Consider the following 11,383-nt stretch of genomic DNA (forward strand, 5'->3'; position numbering starts at 1 on the left):
TTGCTATTGTTGGCATTGGGGATGTACGGCTGCAGTTCTCTCCTGGCATTACTTTTATGTTATAAGATGTACGTCATGTACCTTCACTTACACGTAGTCTTATGTCTGTAGGGCAGCTTGATGATGTTGGGTTTCATGTTTCATTTGGGGATTCTTCCTAGAAGATCACACATGGTAGCCTTGTGCTTGCTAGAGGTGCCAAGACTAGCAACCTCTATCCTCTTGTAGTTGATGGGTCCTCTGTCGACCATGTTTTGTCAGTGGGTTCCATCCCACATGTATCTCTTTGGCATGCCCATTTGGGCCATATGTCTTTGAAGGGAATGAAAATGCTTGTTGGTTTGTAGTACTTACTACCCCTTGACTATTCATGTTTTGATTCATGTGAGCATTGTCTTTATGGCAAATAGACTAGGAACATGCATAAGAAGTCTGGTAGGACACGCATGGGTGAGCCCTTGGCATTGGTACATTCGGATGTCTGTGAGCCCATGCCGTGTTAGTCTATGGGTGGTGCAAAGTATTTTGTGACGTTTATTTATAATTTTTCACGTAAAGTCTGGGCTTGTCCCATTAAGCTTAAGTCGGATGTCTTAGCTGTGTTTCAGAGATGGCTTGCATTGGTTGAGAACCAGATTGGGCATAGGTTGAAATGCCTTAGGACTAACAATGGGGGAGAATATGTATCAGTGCTGCCTGACATCCAAGAGACAGCACCTCCAACATAGGTGAATACATAGCCAGAAGTGGACTTCCTAATATCTACATATCCTGCATAATCGGAGTTTATGTATTCCACAACTCCTATATCCTAGCTGCCATAGCAAATACACATATCTGATGTGCCCTTCAGGTATCTCATGATATCCTTCACGACATCCCAATGTTTCTTGCCAAATGTAGCCATATAGCATGCCAAACACCAACTGCAAAGGTAATATTTGGACAAGTGGCTATCATGGCATACATCAAACTCCCCACGACTGATGTATAAGGGATCGTGGCCATCTCGGCCCTCTGCTCATTTGTCTGTGGACAATCGGCCTGTGAGATCTTCACATAAGAAGGTAATGGATAGCCAATAGAACTTCACATCCTGCATGCAGAAACACTCAAGGACTTTATGAATGTACTCCCTTTGTGAGAGGTAGAGTAGTCCCTGATGCCTGTCGCATTTAACACACATACCAAGAATGTGAGAGGCATGTCCCAAATCCTTCATCTCAAAGCTCTTCTTCAGTTAAAATTTAAGAGTATCCAGCTCATCATGAGCTTTCCCTGCAATCAGCATACCATCCACATAAAGTACAAAAATAAGCAATGAGCCATCACAGGCTTTCTTCGTGTAAAGACATGGATCCATAGCACTCTTGATGTAGCCCTGTGACTGCATAAAGGCATAAAATTATGATACCACTCCCTAGGTGCTTGCTTCAAGCCATAAAGACTTTTCTTCAACTTGCACACTAGGTGCTCCTTGCCAAGTTCTACAGAGCCCTTGGGTTGCTCCATGTATATCTCATCATGCAAATCCCCATGCAAGAATGCAATCTTGACATTCATCTAATACATGTCCAACTCAAGATGCGTGACTAAGGCCAAAACCAAGCGTAGGGTGGTCATCTTGACCACAGGGGAAAAGACTTCATCAAAGTGAACTCCATGCTCCTGTTTAAAAACCTTAGCAACAAGTCTTTCCTTATAAGCCAGCTTGGGGTGCCCAGGGGTACTTTTCAACTTGTACACCCATTTGCATGGCAAAGCCTTCTTGTCGTGAGGCAATGCAACCAAATCCCAAGTCATATTCTTATTTAGGGAGTCCATCTTAGATGCTCACATTGTGACTGTTGGAGTTCCCATTTGGTCTCTCTCTCTTTCTTGCTCTTGCTCTCTCGCCATAGCTCTTCCAAGCAAGCTTCGATCCTTATCACCTTTCAAAGTTTTGTCACTAGCTTGAAGATGCATACAAGAAGAAGGCATTGTTGTTCAAACACATCCATTAAATGAAGAACACCCTCAAATATATGAAGATGACCCACAAAGAAACCAAGTTGTAGAAGAATTTGAAGACAAAGATCAAAGAGCTAAAAGAAACATAGATGTGATTGACTGTCAACTAATTTTGGTACATGATAGAGCCAAATTTTGGCAAGTGAAGTAGGCTTTAGACTTGGAAGTTGAGCTTCAAGGAGATCCAACCCTAAGACGTGATTGGAATACTCCCTTTAGACTTGAAGAATCACAAGAGCAAGTTGTCCCATACATGAAGCAAACAAAGATAGACAAAGTTCAGTAGTAGAATAATGGAACTAACACAACCAAAGAAGAGAAGAATATCAAAGAGAATCCAAAAAAGGATAAAGGAAATGAGAAGTTGACATTTGAAGAAGACTACCAAAGGCCACTAGTAGACAACTACTACCAAGGAGCAAACTACCCACTAGAAGAATGGTACCCCATCAACTACCACCATGATAGAGAAGATTACTACTCCAAAGAATACCCAACAGAATTACTATTTAGAAGGAAAATATTTCAACTCAGAAGAGGCTACCAATCCAAATAAGACGACAATCAAGGACTAGAAGACTACTACTATATGAAAGAAGAAGGATATAAGAGAAGATAGAAGCTAGAAGAAATAATGAAGGAGTTTGGTTGCAAGGAGGGTTATGAAAGTTGAATGAAGAATGGACACGGAAGAAGGATGAGACCCTAAATCCATAAGCTATAGCCAACATGAATAAGAACCAATATGAGAAAAAGTTGAGATGAAAATGTTTAAGAGAGAGGAGAAGCTTGGCAACCGAATGCAAGAACCACCTCTATCAAAGGAAATTGAGGATGAGATTGTGTTGATTCCTTCCCTCATTAAAGGGATGAGTTGCCTTTAACAAAGATGAAATATAGAGAGAAGATGACAATTGAAGGGTGTTAGTACCTTGGATGGGGAGTCCTCTACATGGAGCCAACAAATCTCTATATGGGGGTGATTCTAATGTAGGATCATGAAGGTATGGAAAGAGATGGAGATAGATGATAGGAAAGAAGAAGAGGAAGAAAGAGATACTATATGGATCTATATCTAGCGTAGAAGAAAATAAGAGAAAAGAGAACAAAATGATTGCTTAACTCAATGTTGATGGTCTCCCTAGAGACACCCTGTGTAAAATTACTATGTTAATGAAGGTTAAAAGTGAACAAGATATGCCTATAGTAACCTGCTTAAAGTTTATTGATGTTTCTTATCTCTTTCATGCATTCCAACTATAAAATCCCTTGATTAGTTCACTAACTTAACTTTAAACTGCTAGAACATAGCAAGATACCCCTCAAAGTGAATTCTAGCTACCCATAATCTAAGTCTAATGACAAAACCCATTCTATTTGAGACAAACTTTGATTCTATTTTGATTTTCATATTTAATTACATCCTCTTCTTAATACATCCTAATTACTAAATCAGCTAATAACCCTATTTTAGAAAGGAACCTTATCATACTTAATTCAAATACTCTTAAATTTTCATAGTCTTCAACATTCAAAACTTATTTGCTTTTCAAAATATCATCTAGAATAGTACATTCCTAAACTTTGTTAAAGAATTTACTTCTCCAATTTCATAATTCAACTCATCTTATATTTGTTAATATTCACTAATTATCATCTAAAAACTCTAAAATAATCATTTTTATGCTTCAAATTTCAATATCTCTTACTAATTACTACTTAATTTTTTGCACTTTCTCCATTTTCTTCGTAGTATAACTAATGATCATCCAAAGTAGTAAAATCAATTTAATTGTAGTAAACCCCATATATGCATTCACATTTCATGTATTACTCATTATTTGATTAATTTTTAATAAATATAAAAATATATCTAATTGGAAAGGTTTAGAGCAATAATAAATTAAGTTGAAAATGTTTATGTGTCCTTTGCTTCCCCTTCAATAATCATGCTACAATTTCCTTCACTTCTTTGTAATGCTCCTCCAAATTGCTAATCCTTTACTAACCCCACCCTTAATGTATTTCTTCTGCAAGTCTCCATTGCATGTAAGAAATGCATCACCTTGTAGCTTATGTTGAGAGAAATTCATTGCTTTAGAGAATGAAAGAATTGATAAATGGGAGAGAAACAATCCACAAAGTCCCCTCTTGATAGTACCTTGTTTTTGCTTTGTTTCTTATTCTTATTCTCTCCCACTTGCAATTACATATATGACTTCCCATTCCAAAAGTTGGTACCTTTCTATTTTGAAAAAAAAAATTGTCTTATGCTCAAGTATTTCACAAATAAATGCCATTTTATCATTTTTGCATCTCATTCTAACATTTTCTCTAAAAACATGTTCTCTACTATACCTCTTTAATATAATTAGTGTCTCCCACCAAACTCCATCTATAACTCTTCACTTAAAATTTCTAGAATGCTTAATGCTACATGCCCCAAAAGACACTACTCCATTCAACACTAGAACATAATTTATTATCTCTTATTATAATCACCGAAGTACAATGGCTTTTCATTATACAAGTTTTGCTAAAAGTGTTAAAATAAGTGGTATAAACCTAGTATTTATCATTCCTCCCTCACTAATCCTAGTGAGCTCCTAGAACTAAAATATCCTCAAGCACATCAATATTTAGCTCTCCAAAATAGATATTCCCCCCTTTAAGGTGTGATCATCTTTGCGAGCACATCATCATCTTCAATTAAGCTACAAATCAACCCAAAAATACTGGTAGATACTAACATTTAATAACCTTCATTTCACATAAGTTAAAAAATCTAATAACCATGTATTCTAACATTTCTCCCTACCCACTCCCACTAAATCACATGACATGGCTTCTTCTAAATACAAATCATGCCAACACTTAAAAAACTAAAATTGCTAAGCAATAAGAATATCTCTCTTAGCATTAGAATGCTACATAACTTTCTTTGTGGAAGTCTATTTTAGGAATAGCTTTGCTTCATCGTGCAAAACCTAGCATAAGACATTGACAAAATGGATCCAGTACTTCGCTCTCAAATAGAGCTTCTAACCTATCATGACATAATGAACAATTGTTTAGTTGCTAGCTTTTTACTTAAGGTGTTTACATTTATCTCTATCTCCTTTAATCACTTACAAATTTATTTAAGTTTCCCTTCACTTGTTATTTTATATATATATATATATATATTCCATGTTCCAAAAATTCCCACCCCAAAGAGATCAAGGCATCAGATTTAGGGCAAAGAAATTCCTAAAGCCTACTAACAAAAGCGATGGATATCTTCTTTTGATGTTTTTAAAGAAATAATGCATGGAAGTTTTTCCTTTTTTATAAAGACTTTCACCACCCAAATTTGAACATACATACATTCTAACTCAACAATCCTCCTTGTGAATCTTTATCTAGAGTGTTGTATTGGGCACTCTATTAGCATCAAGGCAAATCTTATGAGTCTAGCATAGGCTACTCCCTTACAAACATCGTGACTAAAATTTCATGGAGAAACTCCTTATTACTCAACTTATCCACTAATGCCAAGATACAAGCTGCTTTAGTAAATTTTAATCAAATAACTCATAATAGAAATTAGTTAGTCATGCTTCACTTAAGGTCCCCCTTATCTTCATTTCCTATTGTGCTATAGTTCCACCCCTAATGTTTGGTCAACTCTAATAAATACATGAGTTAACTATTAACAACAAAAATACAAACAAAATCTCAAAAGAGTTAAGATTTAAAGAAATGTGATAATATCTTTTTATTTTCTATACACTCCCATGATATAGTCCGATGTTAGAATCTAACTATGTGTGCGCTTAACTACTTAACAATGTGGACCTATCTAAAACTAGTGCATGCTTAAGCAAAAAGAAATTAGATATGTTTCTTTTCCAAATTATTGTTGAATAACTCTAATAAAACAAGAGACCAAATCCATAATCCTCTAAATCTCCTAACTTTTCTAACCCGAATAATCATCCTAACTCAAAATCATCTAAGCACACTATCTCTATCATGTCAATCATAGGTATATCCTATGTCTTATTGCATTGCTTTTATACCATAACAATGAAAATATGTTCTGTTTTGCCAATAAAGCATTTAAGCATGGATATACAAATGATTTTCACATGGTCTACAACTAAAATGCACATGAAATTTTTTTTATTAAGGACCATCACAAATGAGGATCCACAACATGCCTCACCTATCGGAGCATACAAGGATATATCATGCATATGAAAATGTGGAATGCTATATAGACTCGCATGAGTTGGATCTAGATTATTCTCATCGAGCTTGGGTCTTATCCCACCCATCCACAATATCTCCATATTCGTAGCCCATCATCGTCCCACAAAAACATGGATTTATATTAGCAATGAAAATAAACCCAATTAGCTATTTACACTATTCACACAATTCTACTCTTGCCACTCAAGTCACAAAATACTTAAAGCAAAGACCATTAACCCCAAATATTTCATTTGCCTCTTTGATCTATTATCATAGACATGTTTGACCTTAAATAGTCCTAACTAAACTATTTGAAGTTTTGTGAGAAACATATAATAGCTACAATCATATAAAAGAATTAAATCATCTTTTTGAAAATCCTTAAGGATAAGTTTCTTCATACTAATATTTTCTTATCTTCTATCATGCTTCCCAATGTTGCAATAATATTTTCTTCTCTTCTATCATGCTTCTTGATGTTGTAATACAAACATGTGATCCTCATCCAACTTTTAACCAAAATAAACATGAATGTATAAATAGAGATTCCCTCTCTGGATTTCAATTAGATAATGTAACTCTCAAAGTTGAGACTTCTAATTCAATAGGAAATATTACTTTAATCCCCTATACTACATAAAATAGTGTACTATTAGACATGACCTTATAAGGTATTCCAAAAGCCCAAAGTGCTTTTGACTAGTATCTCATGCCAATCACATCTATTTTTCACTATTGTTTCTATTAGAATCATCATCAAATTTTAGTTTTTTCACCTTTATAATTCAATTTGCTCAATGGTATAAAGTAGATTTGTAGTATTCTTTCTTGTAGACTTCCATCAACTTTATAATCAAGCCATTCAACAAATGAGCTCCACAATCACTAACTATTTCTAACAAACAACCAAAGTGAATAATGATATTCTCATAGAGAAACTACGCAACATCTTTTCCATAATATGTCTTAAGTGCTTTAGTGTCTATCCATTTAGTTACATCATCTATATATATCAAAATACCAATTAGAACAATATCATATTGATGGATCCATGGGTCCAACAAAATCTATACTCCACTTCTCAAAAGGTACTAAAGCTAACAGAAGGGTTGACAACATTGTAGACTGTTTAGTTGGTCTATTGGTATGTTGACATGTGGCACATTTTCTACAATGTTCATAAGCATCTTTATATAATGTAGGCCATTAATGTATACCAAAAAGAATCTTCTAGTTTTTAAATCTCCTATAAAATGGCCTCAATGAGGCCCATCATGCAATGCTATTAAGATGCTCAACACCTCATTCTCTTGATGCACCTCTAATAAATCTCTTTACAAGGAAAATATTGATACAAGTATGTTGACATCGACACATATGACATTGATTGAAACAAAAGACATCATTCCTCATGCTTATTTACTATTGGTGGATATTGAGTTGTGTTAAGAAAATTAGCAATATCAACATGCAACATTACTATCTTGGTAATTTTAAATAATTGCACATATGGTGGATCATCATCTAGTCCTTTCTCTTTATCATCATTGATTAATCTCGGCATTTGACTTCCAAGAGTTTTGACCATCTTGCATAAGTTACCACTTCAAAATCAAAATCTTGAAAGAGAAGCATCCACCTAGTAATTGGACCCAAAGCTCAAGCTTGTTCAACAAAGACTTTAATGTCTCATGATCAATATTAAAAATAAGCTTGTTTCTCAATAGACAATGGAGAAACTTAGTAATTGGAAAAACCATTAATTAAAATTCATTGTCCATTGTGGTATAATTCTTTGTTGTACCACTTTAATTATGGCTACCATAATAAATTAGATTATCAATACTTTTATAATGTGCTTGACATAGAACAACCCTTACCATGTTCATAGAGGTATTAGCATGAATATGAAACTCCTTGGTCAAATTAAGAGATATCAACATCATACTATTAACCAGTTAAATCTTCAACTTCTAAAAAGCATATTGGTGTTATGCATTCCAATCATAAACTTCATTCTTCTTAGGCAATGCAATCAATGGCAATGCCACTACTACAATCCGAAGCGTTCAGTCTTTGTTGTAAAGGAGACACATCACCTATGAGTGAAGAATATTGAAAGACCCCTACCTATGGCTTGTGCAAGAGTCATGTGACTCCCCTTCTTACCCCTATACGATGTAAGCAAAACATTTATTACATACCTATGTTTCAGATATAAGATTTTCCATTCTATTCAATTTCTCATATTGACTAAGCTTAAAAGACTAGAATATTTCTAACACAAAAATTACACATTGCAATGCTATTAATGCATGATCTTGTTAATGAGGCATGAACTTGTGCCTTCTTTGGCATGAACCATTGAGGCCAAGGGTAAGCTAATGGTGATATAATGTATAACAAAAGTGGTGATGCCTATGAATTTGTCAATATATAAGCTCTTAATATTAAAAGAAAGGGCTATATAAGTATGGAAATTTATATGCAATTGCCCCACACCCTCCCCCCCTTTTCCAACATTGCCCCAAACCACATCCTCTCCCGAGTCTTTACTTTTATGCACTTTTTGAAAAACCCCTCCCCTAAACTTACACGATTTTGTAAGCTACCCATGCTAAACTCCTTAAGTACTACAAAAGCCTTAATAAATCCTTGATAAAAATTTAGATGTCCAAAAAAACCATGTATTTGTTGCTGTGAAATTTGGGATGAATGCAAATTAGGAGCCTGTTGTAACTTTGCAATTCCAACAAGAGAAATAATGTGCTATAATATTGTGTGCTATTCTAGATACTTCTTCAATTTAGAGATACACTAGTAATTTCACAATGCTAAAACACCACTTTTAACTTGTCAACCATGTTTACAATATATGTGAAAGTCAGGCAAGAAGACATCCGTCTATTTATTTAAAAAATTCTAAAAATTTGCTATCTTAACTTGTTGAAAAGTAGCTAGTGCATGACACAATCCAAATGGCATCACCTTTTAAGAAAAGGTCTCACACTTTGTTGTAAAAGTGTTTTAGGCTTATCTTCATTACCAATTAGAATTTGATTATAGCCATTAAATCCATCCATGAGAGAGTATAATTGATGTCTTGCCAAACCATCTAAGAGTCTTATGTAGAGAGGAATTGATTGCTCCAAAGAATGAAAGATTTCATTGAGAAATGTGAGAGAGAGAGAGAGAGAGAGAGAGAGAGAGAGAGAGAGAGAGAGAGAGAGAGAGAGAGAGAGAGAGAGAGAGAGAGAGAGAGAGAGAGAGAGAGAGAGAATCCAAAAAGTCCCCTCATGATGTCCAAAAATTTAGTGCATTTCTAGTTCCCAATTTTCTTTTTATTTTTTGCCATGTGCTCAAATATTTGATCATTCTAAAGTCTAGTTTACATAAAGTGCAATCCTCTCCTTTTGCCATCTCATTCTAACGTTTTCTCTAAAAATACATACTTTGATATATGTCATTATATACTTTCAATGTCTTCCTCAAACTTGATCTATATCTCTTCACTTGAAATTTCCTACAATTTTCCATGATACTTATCTTGGAAAAGTATTACTCCATTCCACACTATAACATCTCTTCACTTAAAATTTCTTGCAATTGTCAATGCTACCTATCTTTAGAAGTACTGCTTCATCTGACATTACAATATCTCATCAACTTAATCAATTATATATATATATATATATATATATATATATATATATATGTATATATATGTATATATATATATATATATATATATGTATATATATGTATATATATATGTATATATATATATATATATATATATATATATAACACCAAATTATAATAGATTTATAGCATACAAGTTATGCTAAGATATCTAAATTTTGTATAAAACGATGTATAAATCTTGTAGCAATCCCTCTTCATGATCCTTTATACTTTTTATCATTTGATATCGAAAAATTACATAATTTTGGTTTTGCTCTACAATGATCTTGTTGGGGATAAAGGCATCTATGCCTATGCTACCCTATATTTACTTCACACATTGACTGCACACCTGTACACTACATGTGGCAATGGGCACCCACCACTATCACTTTATTCTTTATTCTTTCAGTGACTATTGAATGAGGGAAGGCCAATCACACATTGTGACTGGTGTTCCCATATATGGTGTCTCCCTCTCTTACTCTCTTGCTCCATCTTCCATAGCTCTTGCTTTTGCTTGTGTACTTCCACTTGGGCTCTATCTTTCAACTCATATCAGAGCTAACCATTCAATGAACTTCTTCATTCTCTATTTTAGCTTGGATTTAAAGCTTCAACTCAAGGTTTCATGGCATCCATTGTTTCTTTCTCCCAAGGTATGCATTGAGTTTTTCCTTCTCCCATTCTAGCTTGCTCCCAACTTGTCAAGGAGATTCCTAAGGCTTAGTTGAGCCTCGATGAATGCTTATTGAGTTTAGGAGCAGCCATTATGTTTACTTTGAGTGGATACAGAGCATGCTATAGAAGTCATGGACAACTATGGTGGCTTGACAATACTTTCATATTTTGGCCATAACTTTTGCATACGATATTGGATTCAGGTGTTCTATAGCTAGAAACAAAGAGTGTGACAATAGCAACAAGTATAAGCATGTAGATAGTTGATTTTGTGCAATTTTTAGTTCTCTATTTCACAAAAACAAAATAGTTCTAGTTTGGATAGCAAACAATGAGCTCCATTATGCGTGTTTAATGCCTCAGTGATATTATTTTGGTGCCCAGATGTTATGGTTATAGTTCTAGTTTGGATAGCAAACAATGAGTTCCATTATGCATGTTTAATGCCTCAGTGATGCTATTTTGGTGCCCAGATGTTATGATTATGCTTTGGCGTGCTAGTTGAATTGTTGAGATCTTGATTAGCTCGATTTTACAGCTAATTGTACTTTATATCTATTGAGGCTTGATGTATCCAGGTATACCACTTACATGCATTGATGTCTAGCATTGATACTTGGACCTATATATAATTATGGATGGCTTTACCACTCAGATTCGAGCTACATTGGATGCTTTGGATCTTTGTCTTTATGCTTTAGCTACTTTGGTCATTGGCATTATGGGTTTGAAGGCTTACTTGGATTTCATCCTCCCGGATGGTCATATACTT

The sequence above is a fragment of the Lygodium microphyllum genome, chromosome 14, assembly GCF_053477565.2.
Source record: "Lygodium microphyllum isolate KBCC chromosome 14, Lygodium_microphyllum_v1.1.10, whole genome shotgun sequence".
In the NCBI taxonomy this organism is placed as follows: Eukaryota; Viridiplantae; Streptophyta; class Polypodiopsida; order Schizaeales; family Lygodiaceae; genus Lygodium; species Lygodium microphyllum.